The sequence below is a fragment of the Mesoplodon bidens genome (genome assembly GCF_964165515.1).
Source record: "Mesoplodon bidens genome assembly, chromosome: 1".
Taxonomy (NCBI): Eukaryota; Metazoa; Chordata; class Mammalia; order Artiodactyla; family Ziphiidae; genus Mesoplodon; species Mesoplodon bidens.
In genome coordinates, this window is record NC_138176.1 from 167276143 (window position 1) to 167296585 (window position 20443).

Here is a 20443-nt window from a genome sequence, read left to right on the forward strand (position 1 = left end):
AGACTGGAAAAGAAGAAGCAAATTGTCTTTATTTGTATATGACTTGATAATCTATATAGGGAATCCCTTGGAATCTACAAAAACCTACTACAACTAATATGTAAGTTTACCAAGATTACAGGATACAAGATCAATTTCAAAAAAAATTGTGTTTTTATATACTAGCAATAAACAATTGGAAATTAAAATTGAAAAATATCATTTACAATAGCAGCAAAAATATGAACTACCTAAGGATAAATCTAACAAAAGATGTGTAAGGCCTGTATACTAGAAACTACAAACCACTACTGAAAGAAAAATAAACAAGATCCAAATAAATATAGAGAAATACCATGTTCATAGGTCAGAGATGGTTAGGATGTCACTTCTCCGCAAATTGATGTACAGAATCAAAGCAATCCCAATCAAAATCCTAGCAGGCTTTTTTTCTAGAAATTGACAAGCTGATTCTACAATCCATATGGAAATACAAAGACTTAGAGTAGCCCAGAAAACTTGGAAAAAGAACAAAGTTGGAGGTCTAACACTACCTGATTTCAAGATCCATTATAAAGCTACAGTTATCAAAATAGTGTGATGATGACATCAAGGTAGACAAATAGATCAATGGAACAGAAAAAGACCCACAATAAGTGAATAATTAACCTTCAACAAAGATGTAAAGGTAAATTAGTGGAGAAAACATAGTCTTTTCAACAAATGATGCTGAAACAACTGAATATATGTAAAAAAATGAAATTTTTTTACATATATGTAAAAAATGAAATTCAATCAATACCTCAAACCATGTGCAAAAAATTAGATCAATTAACACCCATCCTTCTGAAACTATTCCAAAAAATTGCACAGGAAGGAACACTTCCAAACTCATTCCATGAGGTCACCATCACCCTGATACCAAAACCAGACAAAGATACCACAAAAAAAGAACATTACCGGCCAATATCACTGATGAACATAGACGCAAAAATCCTCAACAAAATACTAGCAAACCAGGGCTTCCCTGGTGGTGCAGTGGTTGAGAGTCCGCCTGCTGATGCAGGGGACACGGGTTTGTGCCCCAGTCCAGGAGGATCCCACATGCCACGGAGCGGCTGGGCCCGTGAGCCATGGCCGCTGAGCCTGCGTGTCTGGAGCCTGTGCTCCACAACGGGAGAGGCCACAACAGTGAGAGGCCCATGTACCGCAAAAAAAAAACTAGCAAACCAAATCCAACAATACGTTAGAAGGATCATACACCATGATCAAGGAGGATTTATCCCAGGGATGCAAGGATTTTTCTATATCTGCAAATCAATCAGTGTGATATATCACATTAACAAATGGAAGAATAAAAACCATATGATCATCTCAATAGGTGCAGAAAAAGCTTTTGATAAAATTCAACATCTATTTATGACAAAAAAAAAAAAACTCTCCAGGCTCTTCCTAGAATAATGCATATGCACACATTTTGCATATACAGACCTCAGATTAAGAGCTTATGTTGGGTGGGATGAACTGGGAAATTGGGATTGACATATATACACTATCGGTACTATGTATAAAATAGATAACTAATGAGAACCTACTGTATAGCACAGGAAACTCTACTCAATGCTTTGTGGCGACCTAAATGGGAAGGAAATCCAAAAAAGAGGGGATATATGTATATGTATAGCTGATTCACTTTGCTGTACACTAAAAACTAACACCACATTGTAAATCAACTATATGTCGATTAAAAAAAAAAAAAAAGAACTTATGTTGGAGGCATTAAAGGAGTCCATGAAAGAAAAATTTAAAAAAAGCTCTCCAGAGACTTCCGGGGAAGATGGCGGAAGAGTAAGACGCGGAGATCACCTTCCTCCCCACAGATACACCAGAAATACAGCTACACGTGGAACAACTCCTACAGAACACCTACTGAATGCTGGCAGAAGACCCCAGACCTCCCAAAAGGCAAGAAACTCCCCACGTACCTGGGTAGGGCAAAGCGGAGAGATTCCCGCACAGAGGATCGGTGCCGACCGGCACTCACCAGCCCGAGAGACTTGTCTGCTCGCCTGCCGGGGCGGGCGGCGCTGGAAGCTGAGGCTCGGGCTTCGGTCAGAGCACAGGGAGAGGACTGGGGCTGGCGGCGAGAACTCAGCCTGAAGGGGGCTAATGCACCACAGCTAGCCGGGAGGGAGTCCGGGAAAACTCTGGAGCTGCCGAAGAGGCAAGAGACTTTTTCTTCCCTCTTGGTTTCCTGGTGCGTGAGGAGAGGGGATTAAGAGCACTGCTTAAAGGAGCTCCACAGACGGGCGCGAGTCGCGGCTGAAAGCGCGGAGCCCAGAGACGGACGTGGGATGCTGGGGCTGCTGCTGCTGCCGCCGCCAAGAGGCCTGTGTGCGAGCGCAGGTCACTGTCCACGCCGCCCTTCCGGGAGCCTGTGCAGCCCGTCACTGCCGGCGTCTCGGGATCCAGGGAAGGCTTCCCTGGGAGAACGCACGGCGTGCCTCGGGCTGGTGCAACGTCACGCCGACCTCTGCCGCTGCAGGCTCGCCCCGCACTCCGTGCCCCTCCCTCCCCCCGCCCCGGCCTGAGTGAGCCAGAGTCCCCGAAGCGGCTGCTCCTTTAACCCTGTCCTGTCTGAGTGAAGAACAGACGCCCTCCGGCGACCTACACGCAGAGGCGGGGCCAAATCCAAAGCTGAGACCCGGGAGCTGTGAGAACAAAGAAGAGAAAGGGAAATCTCTCCCAGCAGCCTCAGAAGCAGCGGATTAAAGCTCCACAATCAACTAGATGTACCCTGCATCTGTGGAATACATGAATAGACAACACATCATCCCAAATTGAGGAGCCCGGAGTCAGTGCTGTGCCTCTGAGGTGGGAGAGCCAACTTCAGGACACTGGTCCACAAGAGACCTCCCAGCTCCACATAATATCAAACGGCAAAAATCTTCCAGAGATCTCCATCTCAACACCAGCACCCAGCTTCACTCAACGACCAGCAAGCTACAGTGCTGGTCACCCTATGCCAAGCAACTTGCAAGGCAGGAACACAACCCCACCCATTAGCAGAGAGGCTACCTAAAAACATAATAAGGCCACAGGCACCCCAAAACACACCACCAGACGTGGACCTGTCCACCAGAAAGACAAGATCGAGCCTCAACCACCAGAACACAGGCATTAGTCCCCCCCACCAGGAAGCCTACACAACCTACTGAAACGACCTTAGCCACTGGGGACAGACACCAAAAACAACGGGAACTACGAATCTGCAGCCTGCAAAAAGGAGACCCCAAACACGGTAACATAAGCAAAATGAGAAGGCAGAAAAACACACAGCAGGAGAAGGAGCAAGATAAAAACCTACCAGACCTAACAAATGAAGAGGTAATAGGCAGTCTACCTGAAAAAGAATTCAGAATAATGATAGTAAAGCTGATCCAAGATTCTATCTCCAAGATCCATAATCTTGGAAATAGAATAGACAAAATGCAAGAAACAGTTAACAAGGACCTAGAAGAACTAAAGATGAATCAAGCATCGATTAAAAACACAATAAATGAAATGAAAAATACTCTAGATGGGATCAATAGCAGAATAACTGAGGCAGAAGAATGGATAAGTGAGGTGGAAGATAAAATAGTGGAAATAACTGCTGCAGAGCAAAATAAAGAAAAAAGAATGAAAAGAACAGAGGACAGTCTCAGAGACCTCTGGGACAACATTAAACACACTAACATTCGAATTATAGGGGTTCCAGAAGAAGAAGAGAAAAAGAAAGGGACTGAGAAAATATTTGAAGAGATTATAGTTGAAAACTTCCCTAATATGGGAAAGGAAATAGTTAGTCAAGTCCAGGAGGCACAGAGAGTCCCATACAGAATAAATCCAAGGAGAAATACGCCAAGACACATATTAATCAAACTGTCAAAAATTAAACACAAAGAAATCATATTAAAAGCAGCAAGGCAAAAACAACAAATAACACACAAGGGAATCCCCATCAGGATAACAGCTGATCTCTCAGCAGAAACTCTACAAGCCAGAAGGGAGTGGCAGGACATAATTAAAGTGATAAAGGAGAAAAACCTGCAACCAAGATTACTCTACCCAGCAAGGATCTCATTCAGATTTGATGGAGAAATTAAAACGTTTACAGACAAGCAAAAGCTGAGAGAGTTCAGCACCACCAAACCAGCTTTACAACAAATGCTAAAGGAACTTCTCTAGGCAAGAAACACAACAGAAGGAAAAGACCTACAATAACGAACCCAAAACAATTAAGAAAACGGGAATAGGAACATACATATCGATAATTACCTTAAATGTAAATGGACTAAATGCTCCCACCAAAAGACACAGATTGGCTGAATGGATACAAAAACAAGACCCATATATATGCTGTCTACAAGAGACCCACTTCAGACCTAGAGACACATACAGACTGAAAGTAAGGGGATGGAAAAAGATATTCCATGCAAATGGAAACCAAAAGAAAGCTGGAGTAGCAATTCTCATATCAGACAAAATAGACTTTAAAATAAAGACTACTAGAAGAGACAAAGAAGGACACTACATAATGATCAAGGGATCGATCCAAGAAGAAGATATAACAATTGTAAATATTTATGCACCCAACATAGGAGCACCTCAATACATAAGGCAAATACTAACAGCCATAAAAGGAGAAATCGACAGTAACACAATCATAGTAGGGGACTTTAACACCCCACTTTCACCAATGGACAGATCATCCAAAATGAAAATAAATAAGGAAACACAAGCTTTAAATGATACATTAAACAAGATGGACTTAATTGATATTTATAGGACATTCCATCCAAAAACAACAGAATACACATTTTTCTCAAGTGCTCATGGAACATTCTCCAGGATAGATCATATCTTGGGTCACAAATCAAGCCTTGGTAAATTTAAGAAAATTGAAACTGTATCAAGTATCTTTTCTGACCACAATGCTCTGAGACTAGATACCAATTACAGGAAAAGAGCTGTAAAAAATACAAACACATGGAGGCTAAACAATACACTACTTAATAACGAAGTGATCACTGAAGAAATCAAAGAGGAAATAAAAAAATACCTAGAAACAAATGACAATGGAGACACGACGACCCGAAACCTATGGGATGCAGCAAAAGCAGTTCTAAGAGGGAAGTTTATAGCAATACAATCCCACCTTAAGAAACAGGAAACATCTCGAATAAACAACCTAACCTTGCACCTAAAGCAATTAGAGAAAGAAGAACAAAAACATCCCAAAGTTAGCAGAAGGAAAGAAATCATAAAAATCTGATCAGAAATAAATGAAAAAGAAATGAAGGAAACAATAGCAAAGATCAATAAAACTAAAAGCTTGTTCTTTGAGAAGATAAACAAAATTGATAAATCATTAGCCAGACTCATCAAGAAAAAAAGGGAGAAGACTCAAATCAATAGAATTAGAAATGAAAAAGGAGAAGTAACAACTGACACTGCAGAAATACAAAAGATCATGAGAGATTACTACAAGCAACTCTATGCCAATAAAATGGACAACCTGGAAGAAATGGACAAATTCTTAGAAATGCACAACCTGCCAAGACTGACTCAGGAAGAAATAGAAAATATGAACAGACCAATCACAAGCACTGAAATTGAAACTGTGATAAAAAATCTTCCAACAAACAAAAGCCCAGGACCAGATGGCTTCACAGGCGAATTCTATCAAGCATTTAGAGAAGAGCTAACACCTATCCTTCTCAAACTCTTCCAAAATATAGCAGAGGGAGGAACACTCCCAAACTCATTCTACGAGGCCACCATCACCTTGATACCAAAACCAGACAAGGATGTCACAAAAAAAGAAAACTACAGGCCAATATCACTGATGAACATAGATGCAAAAATCCTCAACAAAATACTGGCAAACAGAATCCAACAGCACATTAAAAGGATCATACACCATGATCAAATCGGGTTTATTCCAGGAATGCAAGGATTCTTCAATATATGCAAATCAATCAACGTGATACACCATATTAACAAATTGAAGGAGAAAAACCATATGATCATCTCAATAGATGCAGAGAAAGCTTTCGACAAAATTCAACACCCATTTATGATAAAAACCCTCCAGAAAGTAGGCATAGAGGGAACTCTCCTCAACATAATAAAGGCCATATATGACAAACCCACAGCCAGCATCATCTTCAATGGTGAAAAACTGAAACCATTTCCACTAAGATCAGGAACAAGACAAGCTTGCCCACTCTCACCACTATTATTCAACATAGTTGTGGAAGTTTTAGCCACAGCAATCAGAGAAGAAAAGGAAATAAAAGGAATCCAAATTGGAAAAGAAGAAGTAAAGCTGTCACTGTTTGCAGATGACATGATACTATACATAGAGAATCCTAAAGATGCTACCAGAAAACTACTAGAGCTAATCAATGAATTTGGTAAAGTTGCAGGATACAAAATTAATGCACAGAAATCTCTGGCATTCCTATATACTAATGATGAAAAATCTGAAAGTGAAATCAAGGAAACACTCCCATTTACCATTGCAACAAAAAGAATAAAATATCTAGGAATAAACCTACCTAAGGAGACAAAAGACGTGTATGCAGAAAATTATAAGACACTGATGAAAGAAATTAAAGATGATACAAATAGATGGAGAGATGTACCATGTTCTTGGATTGGAAGAATCAACATTGTGAAAATGACTCTACTACCCAAAGCAATCTACAGATTCAATGCAATCCCTATCAAACTACCACTGGCATTTTTCACAGAACTAGAACAAAAAATTTCACAATTTGTATGGAAACACAAAAGACCCCGAATAGCCAAAGCAATCTTGAGAGAGCAGACCAGAGCTGGAGGAATCAGGCTTCCTGACTGAAGACTATACTACAAAGCTACAGTCATCAAAACAGTATGGTACTGGCACAAAAACAGAAATATAGATCAATGGAACAGGATAGAAAGCCCAGAAATAAAGCCACACACATATGGTCAATTAATCTACAACAAAGGAGAAAAGAATATAAAATGGACAAAAGACAGTCTCTTCAATAAGTGCTGCTGGGAAAACTGGATAGCTACATTTAAAAGAATGAAATTAGATCATTCCCTAACACCATAACAAAAATAAACTCAAAATGGATTAAAGACCTAAATGTAAGACTGGATACTATAAAACTCCTAAAGGAAAACATAGGCAGAACACTCTTTTACATAAATAGCATTATCTTTTTGGATCCGTCTCCTAGAGTAATGGAAATGAAAACAAAAGTAAACAAATGGGACCTAGTTTAACTTAAAAGCTTTTGCACAGAAAAGGAAACCATAAACAAAATGAAAAGACAACCCACAAAATGGGAGAAAATATTTGCAAACAATGCAGCTGACAAGGGATTAATCTCCAAAATATACAAACAGCTCATACAGTTCAATTAAAAAAAAAACCCAATCAAAAAATGGGCAGAAGATCTAAAAAGACATTTCTCCAAAGAAGACATACAGATGGCCAAAAGGCACATGAAAAGCTGCTCAACATCACTAATTATCAGAGAAATGCAAATCAAAACTGCAATGAGGTACCACTTCACATCAGTCAGAATGGCCATCATCAGAAAGTCTACAAATAACAAATGCTGGATAGGGTGTGGAGAAAAAGGAACTCTCCCACACTGCTGGTGGGAATGTAAATTAGTACAACCACTATGGAGAATAGTATGGAGGTTCTTTTAAAAAACTAAAAATAGAACTACCATATGATCCTGCAATCCCACTCCTAGGCATATATCTGGAGAAAACCATATTTCGAAATGATACATGCACCCCAGTGTTCACTGCAGCACTGTTTACAATAACCAAGACATGGATGCAACCTAAATGTCCATTGACAGTGGAATGGATAAAGAAGATGTGGTACATATATACAATGGAATATTACACAGCTATAAAAAAGAATGAACTAATGCTATTTGCAGCAACATGGGTGGACCTATAGATTATCAGACTAAGTGAAGAAAGCCAGACAAAGACAAATATCATACAATATTGCTTATATGTGGAATCTAAAAAAAGGATACAAGTGAACTTGTTTACAAAACAGAAATAGACTCACAGACATAGAAAACAAACTTGCAGTTACTAATAGGGAAGAGGAGAGAGGTATAAATTAGGAGTTTATTTATTAGGGATTAAAATATACACACTACCATATATAAAATAGATAACCAACAAGGACCTACTGTATAACACATGGAACTATACTCAATATCTTGTAATGACCTATAATGGAAGAGAATGTAAAAAAAGAATATATATACTTATGTATATGTATGTAAAAAAATTAGATCAAAATAGATCATGACTTACATGTAAAATCTAAAACTATAAAAATTCTAGTGGGGGAGGGTGTCCACGCTGGGCTTGCTGCCCGCCAGCCCGCGGGGCAGAAGCTGTCAGGGAAGGACGCGGAGAGCCGCGGTCACCTGCGCTCGGGTTCAGCAGTTGCTGCCTCCCACCTCCGGGAGTCAGGACCCAGAGGGAGACAGTCTGACCCTGCCCACCCATGGATGGCTGCCAAAAAGAAAAAAAAAAAGACATTAACACATCCCCTCACCCAGGCTGGCAGTTCCAGGGGATATTTGCAAAACGTATGGCCTTTTTACTTTACTTCCTCGTCTCTAACCCCTTTCTGTGCTATAAAAGAAACTGGCATCCAAACCCCGATAAGGTGGTTTATCGGAGACACTAGTCTGCCATCTTCTCGGTCTGCCAGTAGTGACTTATTTTCTCTCTTATTCTCTACCTTGCTAAGGAGAGATGAGAAACTAGGGCTTCCTGTACAGTGTGAATTCCAGAGAATCCTGGAGTTTTCCATAAATACACTCCTCCAAGGCCATCAAGTGATATGTTTTGCTTTCCAGTTTGGTATGATCGTGATGAAATGCCTACTGTTTTGTTTTACTACATCACCTACTCCGTTCCTTCCCTAAAATGTGACAATTAAAAGGTGGAGCCCCAAAGGGAAAAAAAATTTTTTTTAGAAATTTTTGTCACTTTGGGTAGGCAAAAATTTCTTAGATATGACATTGAAAGCATATACATAAAGGAAAAAATAATAAATAGGACTTCAACAAAGTTAAATTTTTCTACTCTTCAAAAGATACCGTTAAGAGAATAAAAAGACAAGTCATAGATTGGGAGAAATGTTTACAAATCACATATGATAGAGGTCTTATATCCAGAATATACAAAGAACTCTCAATGATAAGAAAACAAACAGCCCGATAAAAAAATAATCAGCAAAAGATTTGAACACTTTCCCAAAGAAGTGAAAAATAATGAGAAATGAGAAATAATGGTCAATAGGGAAATGCAAATTAAAACCACAATGAGACACCACTACACACCTATTAAAATAGTTCAAATAAAAAAGATGTATCAGGGCTTCCCTGGTGGCACAGTGGTTGAGAGTCCGCCTGCCAATGCAGGGGACACGGGTTTATGTCCCGGTCCGGGAGGATCCCACATGCCACAGAGCGGCTGGGCCCATGAGCCATGGCCGTTGAGCCTGCGCGTCCGGAGCCTGTGCTCTGCAACGGGAGAGGCCACAACAGTGAGAGGCCCACATACTGCAAAAAAAAAAAAAAAAAAGATTTATCATACCAAGTGTTGGTGAGGATATGAAGGAACAGGAACTCTCATACATTGCTACTAGGAATGTAAATTGGTATGACCACTTTGGAAAACAGTTTGACAGTCTCTTTAGAAAGTTAAATATATACCTAGCATATCCAGCCCACTCCCAGATATCTGCCCAAGAGAAATGAAAGCATAGGTCCATATAAAGACTTGTAGACAAACATTTATAGCAGCTTTATTTGTAATAGTCAAACCTGGAAAATAGTCAAATATCCATCAACAAATGAATGGACAAACAAGTGCTGTGTTAAAAGAACAAAGTACCAAAGAGATATATACCCATTTTCATAGCAGCATTACTCACAATAGCAAAAAGGTAGAAGCAACCCAAGTGTCCATTGATGGATGAATGGATAAAAAAAATGTGGTATATACATGCAATGGAATATTATTCAGCCTTTAAAAAGGAAGGAAATTCTGATGCGTGTTACAACATGGATAAACACTGAGGACATTATGTTAAGTAAAATAAACCAGTCACACACACACACAATAAAAATACTGTACGTTTCCATTGATATGAGGTACCAAGAATTGTCAGATTCACAGAGACAGAGTGTAGCATGGTAGTTGCAGGGGCTGGGGAGACGGGTGAATGGAGAGGTACTGTTTAATGGGGACTGAGTTTCAGTTTTGCAAGATAAAGAGTTCTGTCGATGGATGGTGGTGATGGTTGCACATCATTGTAAATGTACTTAACACTATTGAACTGTACACTTAAAAATGACTAAGATGGTAAATTTTATGTTATGTGTATTTTACCACAATTAAAATTTAACTTTTTTTTCAGTGCCATGGAAAGGAAGAGATTCCTTATACCTTGAAAGAATCCTAGAAAGCTTCCTGGAGGAAGTGTCATTTGAGTTAGACCCAGGAAGGAGAGTAGGATTTACCTAGAAAACAGGAATTGGCCATCCCAGGCAAAGGACAGCTCAAACAAAGGAAGGGGGGCTGGACTGGGCTGAAGGGTGTGGGGTCAGAGAGCCAGCAGCCAGGAACCTGGGGTTGGAGGGATGAGGTTGAAAAGTAAGATGGGACCCACCCCACGAGGGCCTGCCAGCCTCTGTTAGAGAAGAGAGACATTTGTAAACATCAGCTCTGAACAAGCCAGACCCACAGCACCATGGCTCCATCAAGACGGCCATGCGGAAGGAAAAGACTTGGGGTCGGCTCTGGATAGTCGTCGAAAAATAAACATGTCCCTGGACATTCAGGAAACGCTCTGCGAGGCTGTGTCCAGGCAGGGCTGTTTGCTTATTTGTGACTTTCCTGCTTTCCATCACCCTGTCAGCGGCCACCCTGCCCCCATCCTGACCCTGACACCCGGCTGGCCGGGCCTCCGTCATTGGCTTCAGAAGAAAACTGGTCCCTAGGAGGGGAAGGAAGGCAGGAGGGGCAGCAGGAGTGCACGTGTAGGGTCAGCAGTAAGTGTGTGTGTCAGAGTGCATTTGCACACAAACTGGTAGCACTGTGAGTGGCACAATGTGTGTGTGTGTGTACATGCATATGTGTCACACCAGAGTAGATGGGGGCCTGGGTGAAGCAGTGTGGACTCTAGGCCCAGATGGGCTGGGTTCAAATCCAACTCAAGCAAGTGACTTAGTCTCTTTGTGCCTCAGGTTCTACATCTGTTAAATGGGAAGAATAATATTACCTATCTTACAAGGTTGTGGTAATGACTGAAACCAATTCATGAATGAAAAGCACTTCATCAAATGGTGCGAGTACACAGGAAGTGCCTAATAAGTGCTAGCAAGTATTATTCAAAAATAGATCTGTGGGGCTTCCCTGGTGGCGCAGTGGTTGAGAGTCCGCCTGCCGATGCAGGGGACACGGGTGCGTGCCCCGGTCCGGGAAGATCCCACATGCTGTGGAGCGGCTGGGCCCGTGAGCCATGGCCTCTGAGCCTGCGCGTCCGGAGCCTGTGCTCCGCAACGGGAGAGGCCACAACAGTGAGAGGCCCACGTACCGCAAAAAAAAAAAAAAAATAGACCTGTGTGTGTCTCTGTGTGTGTGTGTGTGTGTGTGTGCGCGCACCAGTGCGTGTCGATATGGGTTCTGAGTATGGAAATGTGTGCAGCTTTGCAGTGAATGGGCATGAGTGCTCTTGAGGGTGCACATGCTAGGATTCGGGGAAAAGCAGCCATAACCAGTCAGGGGCTGGTCCCCTGGGTACTGCTTCCCAGCCTGGCACCCAGCTCTGAAGAGCCTGGAACCAGCCTCCCCATGGAGACAAGCAAGGCCTTTGGGCAGCTCCCTTCTCCACAGCCCCCTGCCCTGGGGAGCAGCTCCCACGCTGGGCTGCCTTCTTCCTGCCTTGAGCTGCTCAAGCCTCCTTTGTCTTTCCACTTCCTCAGGCTGCAGGAGTGAGGGTATTTTTTTTCTATCAAAGGCCACTGACCCTAAAAAGGAATGAAGCAACGGTCAGCTACAAAGTCAATTTAATCTGGGGGCTGTTTTTCCTTAAAAATACCGAAGGATCTCAACTCTTCTGCTTTTTAAATCAAGAACAATAAGTAGCACCAATTCTAAAAAAAAAAAAAAGTCATCAAATTTATATTATATGAAATTGCTTTATAAAGGGTAAATCACTTTACAGATGTGAGGAATTCTTCTCTTTTAGAGGCACAGCACAACCCACCAGTGCAGTGGAGGAACTAGTAAGAGGGGGAAGAGAGACAGAGAAGAAAACCCCTGATCCTGGCGGGAGCTGAGAAGTTCATCCAGGATGAGAACTTCAGATCCAGCCTTCAGCGTGAATCTAACCAGTGTTGGGCTAACCACAGCTATCTATTCTTGAACTGCTCTAACTGCTCTAACTCTCAAACCTTTAGAGGTTAAATTCTAGATGGAAACAGTGGGCTTTGGAATCAGGCTGGCCTGGATTCAAATCCCAGCTCTGCCGTCACCAATAGGACCACCATGCTAAACACCATGTATCTGCAATTGTGTAACCCAGGGACCTACTTACCAGGTTTCTGAGCTGGGTTGTAGTGGGATAAAGGCTGACCCCCAAAAGGATATGTCTATGTCCTTTCTGAGCACCTGAGAGTATTCCCTTATATGGCAAAAGATGCAACTAAGTTAAGGACCTTAAAAAGAGGAGCTTATCCTGTATTATCCAGGTGGGCCCTAAATCCAATGTCAAGTGTCCTTATGAGAGAGCGGCAGTGGGAGATTCGAGACAGACACGAAGAGGTGATGTGAAGATGGAGGCTGAGATTTGGAGATGGAATAGTGACAGTTCTTTCCTCCTAGAATTGTTTTTGAGAATTAAATAATGAAATGACCATACAGCTAGCTGTGGAACTTGGGGATCCTGTTGTAAGATTTGGGGTGGCAATATTAACCCCTCAGTTGTGCCCCAGGAGACACAGAGTGAGCAAGATACAGGATCAGCAACACAGTGAGAATTTTGAGATTTATGTCTGCCTTGGAGGCCTCAAAACCTAAGTCTCTGCTGTCCCCACCTCCTGGCAACAGTCTAAAGCTACCCAGTTTCCTTGTCTCTAGTTGTCCACCAATATCTATTCTCCCTCTTCTTCCTTTTAGTAGCAACTGTTCTCCAGCTAGAGACTTCATTTCCCTTGCAGCAAAGCCTGACCCTCTAAGTTCTGGCCAATGGGAAGGGACAGGAACTGATCTGTGTCCTCAGAAGGAAGCTGCTTGCCCCTCCTCCTTCTTCCCATCCTGAAATCTATAAGGTAGGTTGGTAGAGTCTCTTTCACAGCCAGGCAGATGAGGACAACTTCTAGACATATGCTGTCTGACCCTGGAGCCATTAGCCACATGAGCCTAAATTAATTTAAATTTATTAATTAAGATAAAATAAAATTTAAAGTTCAGTTCCTCAGTCACTCTAACCACGTTCAAGTGTTCAATAGACACATGTGGCCAGTAGCTACTGTACTGGACAGCACAGGTAAAGAACATCTCCATCATCACCAAAAATTCTATTGGACAGCACTGTCATGGAGGATGCAGAGCAACAAGACAGAAGGAACCTGGGTCCTTGGACAACTCTGAGGAGCAGAGTCACCCTGCAGCCTCCCCTGCTCCAACTGCCTATCATCTTACATTTTTACAAGACAGAAATAAATGCTCTATCTTTATCTGTCAGTACAGCCCAACCAACATCCTAATACGTACTTCTTAAAAAAGCAATCCTTTTTCCATTTAAGTCAGCAGAGGTAGTTTCTGTTGCTTGCAGCCAAGAATGTTGACTGTTGCCAAAATGAGTAAAATAAGAAATGTAAAAGAGGGGCTGTTGATGTGGTCTGGGGAAGCACTGAGGGCTTTCTTGAGAAAGTGCTGTTTACACTGAGACCTCGGCCACTTGCTCTGTCCGCAGCAATGGGACCAGATTGAGCTCTTTGAGTCATGCAGTGCCCAAGCCAAAATGGTACACAGGATGTAAGAGAGGATGCTCCTCTCCACAAACATACCTAGGTTTATTCACCCACAGGAAATGGCTGATCCCAATTCTGAGGCAGAGAATGGACAAGATGAGCCATATCGTATCAGCCAGCAAGGACTCTTCAAAGACCACTAGGGTGGCATCAAAAGGACTCGGGAGCCAACTGAAGTGTTCCCATTGGACAAAGATGGGACAAGTAAGACATCAATAATAAAACTAACTGCAATGGACTGAAATTCACCAAATATGTTTAAATCTATGAGTTCATAATGATACTGAAAGCAAGCAAACAAACAAACAAACTCAGGAGGATGATAGGAAACTAACTCGTTCTTTTAAAGACTGGTAGATAAAAGGATAAATCCAGCTTTATCCTGCCTTTCCTATATGAATCGTACCACTGGGAAACCAAATAGTAGATGAGGAGAAGTTTCTCTTTGCAACAAATGCAGAAGGAATAATGATAGTTTTTGCAGCCCCTTATGAATTTATGGATCTAGACATTGAGTATCACAAAAAGAAAGACAACCAGACACTATGTGTCTCCTGATGGAATAACGCACCACCACCGACATAGCCTTGCCAAAAACAGAAAAAAACAAACAAACAAAAAAACTGAACCTGATCAGACCTCAAGACCCAACTTTCAGTTTACAGGAAATTCAGAGTCCAGAGGAGCTTGCTAAACATACAATTGGAAAATTCAGCCTGTGAGAAACTTTTCTGAACAACAACCCAGTTTCTTCAACAAACCAACTTCAAGAAAAAAAAAAAAAAGGAGGAGGAACTTATGGATTAAAAAAAGACTCAGATGGGACTTCCCTGGTGGCACAGTGGTTAAGAATCTGCCTGCAAATGCAGGGGCTACAGGTTCAAGCCCTGGTCTGGGAAGATCTGACATGCCATGGAGCAACTAACCCCGTGTGCCACAACTATTGGTCCTGTGCTCTAGAGCCCATGAGCCACAACTACTGAGCCCACATGCCACAACTACTGAAGCCTGCGCGCCTAGAGCCCATGCTTCTCAACAAGAGAAGCCACCACAATGAGAAACCCACGCACTGCAACAAAGAGTAGCCCCACCTCACCACAACTAGAGAAAGCCCGTGCACAGCAACCAAGACCCAACACAGCCATAAATAAATAAATAAATAAATTCATATATATATATATAAAAGACTCAGAGATATATCAATTAATCACAATGTTTGGCCTTATTTAGATCCTGACTCAGACAAACTAAAATTTTTAAAAATAAGACATTAATGGAACATTTGGAAATCTGGATAATGACTGGATATTTGATGATCTTAAGGAATTACTATTAATTCTTTTAAGTATACTAATGTTATTTTCAGATGAAATATGATGTGTGGGATTTGCTTCAATATAAGCTGGAAAGGGCACAAGTGAACGGGGATGTGAATGAAAAAAAAAATGGCCATGAGTTGATAATTGTTGAAGTCGGATGATGGGTACACAGGAGTTCATTATACTATTCTCTTTTGGGATATTTAAAATGTTCCATTTGACATTTTCTTAATGAATCCTTTGGTATCTTCGTCTGTTTGAAATTTTCTAAAAGTATATTAAAAAAAATAATTTGCTACACACAAAATCCCGGACACAAACAAGAACAACTGGACTGAGGCAGATTTTAGTCTCTGCTGCCTTCTCTGCCCCACGCAGAGCCACCAGCCAACCCACCGGTCCCAAGCCTGTCCCCACGATGATTTTTATCTCAGGGACCTCAATAGCCCTCCCTGCCACTGGGTCTTTTTGGTGTTGTTTTTTTTAAATTTATTTTTGGCTGTGTTGGATCTTCGTTTCTGTGCGAGGGCTTTCTCCAGTTGTGGCAAGCGGGGGCCACTCTTCATCGCGGCGCGTGGGCCTCTCACTATCGCGGCCTCTCCTGTTGTGGAGCACAGGCTCCAGATGTGCAGGCTCAGCAGTTGTGGCTCACGGGCCTAGTTGCTCCGCGGCATGTGGGATCCTCCCAGACCAGGGCTCGAACCCGTGTCCCCTGCATCGGCAGGCAGACTCTCAACCGCTGCGCCACCAGGGAAGCCCCTTGGTGTTGTTTTAATAATTACTTTATTGAGATACAACTCACACACCCCACGATTCATCCGTTGTAAGTGTTTAATTCAGTGGTTTTTGGTCAAGTCACAAAAATGTACAACCATCACCAAGTTAGTTTCCAAACATTCACAGCATTTCACATACACGCTCCCAAAGCTCTGAATACCTTTAAGTCTTGGTCCTTTCTCTCCAAGAAGGTTTCTGCAACTTTCATGCCAGTTTTCCTGCCATGATGCCAGTTCTCTGTCTCATTTATCCCCCGACACACACACAGTAAGTGTCACGTCACTGGCCAGCCCACCACAGAATGGTGGCCTTCCAAGCCCAGGCTCAGCATGAGAAGAGACCTGGAGGCATGAAGCTGTGAGCATTTGGGGTCAACAGGAGACCTGAAGTCATTCAGAGGTGAAAGAGGAAGCAGAGGATGGAGAAATCCAGGCGGGGCTGAGGAGACTGCACCCAAGTGGACCCCTAGCACTGCACGGGATGCAGGTGCCCCTGCCCAGAAGGAGGGGCGCCTCCCCCTCTGCCCTCCTCCCAGGTGGGAAAGCCATCACCACCCCTTTCCTGTCCTCCCGCCCCACTCCTGAGGCCTGCAAATCACACGAGCCACTAAGCCCGTCCAGTCACACCTTTCAAAGAAGTAGTTTCCTTTATTCAAAGACAAGAGACGTTTCCACCGGGAGCAGACAGGCCAGGAGCCCTTTCTCCTTCCTGTCCTCCCTTCCCAGGGAATCAATCTTCTTAAACCTTATTCTCCCAGAGACCATCTGGATGAAAACTGCTCAGGAAATTCAGTCGGGTACTAAGCCCAGTGATCTCATCCATCTTGCCCTGTCACAGCCCAGTGCTTCAGCCTTAAAGAATCCTTACAGCTCGGGCTGCCACGGGCCTCCTGGCCACAGGAGCAAGCCCTGCCTGCACTCAGAGCCACACCTTCCAGACATCTCAGGAACTGTAAACAACCTTGCAGTTTTCTCCAGCTCTCACCCTCTCTGGACCCTTGGTCCCACTCTGCAGTGCCACCCAATTGTAATGTCCAGAGAAGTAATGTGGTACAGCGGGAAAAATTCACAGAGGCACAGGGCTGGAAGCTTTCTCTGCTGTGTGACTTTGGCCAAGTGACCTGACCTCTCTGAGTCTCAGTATCCCCATCAGTAAAACTATGGTTAATAACGCCCACCTTGGGGAACTGTGGTAGGGTTCAAATGAGATAATGGACTTTAAAATCACTTTCCTCCTCATTTATTCTGCTCTGGCTTTCTTGCTTTTTCCGACTCTCCAACCATCCTCCCACCTCAGGGCCTTTGCCCTTGCTATTCTCTATACCTGGAAAGTCTCTTCCTGAATATCCATATGCATAGCTCACTTCCTTCCGGTCTCAGCTCAAAATGTTACCACAGGGCTTCCCTGGTGGCACAGTGGTTAAGAATCCACCTGCCAGTGCAGGGGACATGGGTTCGAGCCCTGGTCCAGGAGGATCCCACATGCCACAGAGCAATTAATCCCATGAGCCACACCTACTGAGCCTGCTCCCTAGAGCCCGCGAGCCACAACTACGCACCCATGTACTGCAACTACTGAAGCCCGCACACCTAGAGGCCATGGTATGCAACAAGAGAAGCCACCACAATGAGAAGCCCGCACGCTGCAAGGAAGAGTAGCTCCCGCTCACCGCAACTAGAGATAGCCTGTGTGCAACAACAAAGACCCAACGCAGCCAAAAATAAATAAATAAATAAAATTTAAAAAATAAATAAAATTATATATTAAAAAAATGTTACCGTGTCAGAGAGGCCTTCCTAGACCAGCCTATCTAAAACAGACACCAGGGAAGTGGGTAGGGCGAGGGCAGCCCACCTGACCCCTGGCTCATAGTCCTGTTCTCCCCACAGTTCGCCATGGATGACGATATTGCTGCACTCCTGGTCGACAACGGCTCTGGCATGTGCGAGGCCAGCTTCGCGGGCGACGATGCTCCCCGGACTGTCTTCCCCTCCATCGCGGGGGAACCCCGGCACCAGGGCGTGATGGTGGGCATGGGCCAGAAGGACTCCTATGTGGGTAATGAGGCCCAGAGCAAGAGAGGCATCCTGACCCTCAAGTACACCATCGAGCAGGGCATCGTCACCAACTGGGAGGACACGGAGAAGATATGGCACCACACCTTCTACAACGAGCTGTGTGTGGCCCCCGAGGAGCACCCCATGATGCTGACTGAGGCCCCCCCTGAACCCCAAGGCCAACCGTGAGAAGACGACCCAGATCATGTTCAAGACCTTCAACACCCCAGCCATGTACGTGGCCATCCAGGCTGTGCTAGCCCTGTACACCTCTGGCCGCACCAGTGGCATCGTGATGGACTCCAGTGACAGGGTCACCCACACGGTGCCCATCTACTAGGGGTACGCCCTCCTCCACGCCATCCTGCATCTGGACCTGGCTGGCGGGGACCTGACGGACTACCTCATGAAGATCCTCATGGAGCATGGCTACAGCTTCACCAACACGGCCGAGCGGGAAATCGTTAGTGACATCAAGGAGAAGTTCTGCTGCATCGCCCTGGACTTCAAGCAGGAGATGGCCACCGCGGCTTCCAGCTCCTCCCTGGAGAACAGCTGCGAGCTGCCCGATGGTCAGGTCATCACCATTGGCAACCGGCGGTTCCACTGCCCTGAGGGTCCCTTCCAGCCTTCCTTCCTGGGCATGGAATCCTGTGACATCCACGAAACTAACTTCAATTCCATCATGAAGTGTGACGTCGACATCCGCAACGACCTCTATGCCAACACGGTGCTGTCTGGCGGGACCACCATGTACCCAGGCATCACCGACAGGATGCAGAAGGAGATCACTGCCCTGGCTCCCAGCACAATGAAGATCAAGATCATTGCTGCCCCTGAGCGCGAGTACTCCGTGTGGATCGGCGGCCCCATCCTGGCCTCGCTGTCCACCTTCCAGCAGATGTGGATCAGCAAGCAGGAGTACAACGAGTCTGGTCCCTCCATCGTCGACCGCAAATGCTTCCAGGTGGACTGTTAGTTGCATTACACCCTTTTCTTGACAAAACCTAACTCGTGCAGAAAACGAGATGAGACTGGCATGGCTTTATCTGTTTTGTTGTTGTTGTTGTTGTCTTTTTTGATTTGTGTGTGTGTGTGTGTGTGTGCACGTGCGCTTGACTCAGGATTTAAAAACTGGAACGGTGAAGGTGACGGCAGTTGGCTGGATGGAGCATCCCCAAAGTTCTACAAGGTAGCCGAGGACTTTTTGTGGAACGCGGGCCTCTCACTGTTGCGGCCTCTCCCGTTGTGGAGCACAGGCTCCGGACGCGCAGGCTCAGCAGCCATGGCTCACGGGCCCAGCCGCTCCGCGGCATGTGGGATCCTCCCGGACCGGGGCACGAATCCATGTCCCCTGCATCAGCAGGCGGACTCTCAACCACTGCGCCACCAGGGAAGCCCCTAGCCGAGGACTTTGATTGTACATTGTTATTATTTTTTTTAATAGTCATTCCAAGTATGGTGAGATGCATTGTTACAGGAAGTCCCTTGCCTTCCCAAAAGCTGCCCCGCTTCTCCCTGAGGAGAAGGGCCAGTCCTCGCCTGAGTCCACACGGGGGAGGGTGATAGCACTGCTTTTGTGTAAATTATGTACTCCACAATTTTTTTTAATCTTCGCTTTAATACTTGTTCTTTTCGTTTGTTTTATTTTGAATGGTCAGCCATCATGGCCCCCCTTTTTGTCCCCCAACTTGAGATGTATGAAGGCTCTTGGTCCCCCTGGGAGCGGGTTGAGGTGCAGAGGTAGCCAGGTTTACCTGTACACTGACTTGAGACCACTTCAATAAAGTGTACACATTAAAGAAAAAAAAAAAAACAGACACCACCACCTACTACCACTCATCGCCCACCACCTCCTTTCCTATCTTTTACCCTGCTTTAATTTTCTTCAAAGCCCTTACGTCTACCTAACACATTAGAGAGTAATATGTTTACCGAATGCCTATCTTCCCTACTGGAATGTTAAGTTCAGTGAGGGCAGGGACCATATCTGTTTTATTCTTTGCTGTATCCCCAGTGCTGGGACAGTGCCAGGCACACAGAAATCACTCAATAAATATTGAAACAATGGAGAAATAAATGGCTGACTGCATGAACAAGTCACTTTGCACAGTGCCCGGCCCTTCACAGGTGCTCGGGAAATAGGAGTTATTACTGTTAGTAATTTGGAGGTGCT

The 20443-nt window shown here is 44.1% G+C and overlaps 1 protein-coding gene and 1 pseudogene across 2 annotated transcripts in view; one reads left to right on the forward strand and one right to left on the reverse strand.

Moving 5' to 3' along the window:
- The window catches only part of LOC308623057 (uncharacterized protein), a 74334-nt gene that overhangs the window by 32192 nt on the left and 21699 nt on the right, over positions 1-20443 (reverse strand). The window lies entirely within an intron of this gene.
- Positions 18091-19285, forward strand: LOC308617883 (actin, cytoplasmic 1-like; annotated as a pseudogene). The gene has a single exon. The product of its transcript is annotated as an actin, cytoplasmic 1-like (transcript).